This window comes from Somniosus microcephalus, chromosome 6 (genome assembly GCF_052327205.1).
Source record: "Somniosus microcephalus isolate GS21.2 chromosome 6, FLI_Smic_1.0, whole genome shotgun sequence".
Classification (NCBI taxonomy): domain Eukaryota; kingdom Metazoa; phylum Chordata; class Chondrichthyes; order Squaliformes; family Somniosidae; genus Somniosus; species Somniosus microcephalus.
In genome coordinates this window covers 79,776,027-79,777,780 of record NC_140992.1, presented here as the reverse complement: position 1 = coordinate 79,777,780, position 1,754 = coordinate 79,776,027, and positions in this window count along the sequence as shown.

Sequence of the window (1,754 nt, the reverse complement as noted above, 5' to 3'; positions counted from 1 at the left end):
ATGGATCTGCCCAGCGGGTGTGTCGATTGCTTTCATACGGCAATGGCAGGATTCCGGGGCCGGTATGGGATGGGATCAGAGTTTGGATGCTTGCGTAGTCCCAGACCCTCCCAAAACAATAAATTCCACAGAACTGGTACTGCACGATAGGAAGCCCCTGCCCACAGCCCTACTGGTACAGGAGATAGAAGTTAGGTGTCCCGCCACCACACCAGGCCCAGGGAATGGTTTAGTCCTAGTCCCGACTGGGAAGATTTTATTCCAGGATGTATATTACGCGGCCGCGTCTGTCATCTTAAATTTAACCTGGGTGCAGCTGCCTGAGTGGTGTCCGAAGGAGACTGAGTAGTTTTACGAAGCCCTTATTAAAGAAATGTTCCGCCAATTTTTTGAGCTCAGCTACGGAGATGAGAGTTGGGAGAAACTATATGGCATGGATGCGTACGATAGAGGCAATCTGGGTAGATAAAGGCAAGGGACGGTTAATGACATGGCCACGGCTTTTAGCACGGGCACGTCCCTCGTCAATAGATACATAGATACATAGATACATAGAGATAGGAACAGGAGTAGGCCATTCGGCCCTTCGAGCCTGCTCCGCCATTCAATGAGATCATGGCTGATCTTACCAGTTCAGTACCCCGTCCCCGCCTTTTCTCCGTAACCCTTAATCCCCTTAGCCTTCAGAAATATATCCAATTCTCTCTTGAAAATATTTATTGAATTAGCCTTCACAGCCCTCTGTGGCAGGGAATTCCACAGGCTCACCACTCTTTGAGTGAAGAAATTCTTCCTCATCTCTGTTTTAAATGATTTGCCCGCTATTTTTAGACTGTGGCCCCTGGTTCTGTGCTCCCCGGCCATTGGAAACATTCTCTCTGAATTCAGCCTGTCCAGGCCTGCCATAATTTTATATGTTTCGATGAGATCCCCTCTCAATCTTCTAAACTCCAGTGAGTACAAGCCCAAACTATTTAATCTCTCTTCGTAGGTCATTCCCGCCATTCCAGGTATCAGCCTGGTGAATCGCCGTTGCACTCTTTCCATGGCAAGAACATCCTTCCGCAGATGGGGCGACCAAAACTGTACACAATACTCCAGATGCGGTCTCACCAGCACCTTGTACAGCTGTAGTAAGGTATCCCTATTCCTATACTCGAACCCCCTTGATATGAAGGCCAACATACCATTTGCCTTCTTAATCGCCTGTTGCACCTGCATGCTCTCCTTCAGTGACTGGTGCACAAGAACACCCAGGTCCCTCTGCACTTCCCCATCTCCCAATCTATTGCCATTTAGATAATAATCTACCCTCCTGTTTTTACCCCCAAAGTGGATAACCTCGCATTTATCCACATTATAGTGCATCTGCCACGTATCCGCCCATTCCCCCAACCTGTCCAAATCGCACTGTAGCCTCCTGACATCCTCATCAGAGCCCACCCCTCCTCCTAGTTTAGTGTCGTCACTGGATATCATCATAGTATGGATGATATCCAGCTGCAGATGCAGATTAATAGTTTAAAGCACCAGCTGCGAAAGATACTGGGGGAAGGGAACGAGGTGGAAGGTTTGGAGCTAAAAGAAGACCAGGCGATGACTATTCATATAAAGGAGGTCATCGCTGAGCTGGAGACACACGCCAAGACCATCAACGATTTGATATGGGAGGACAGAAATGCCTTGGCACAGGAAGCCAGAAGTGATGCGTGTGTGTTGTATGGTGCATGGTTGCGAAACGAGGGACGCAGTAA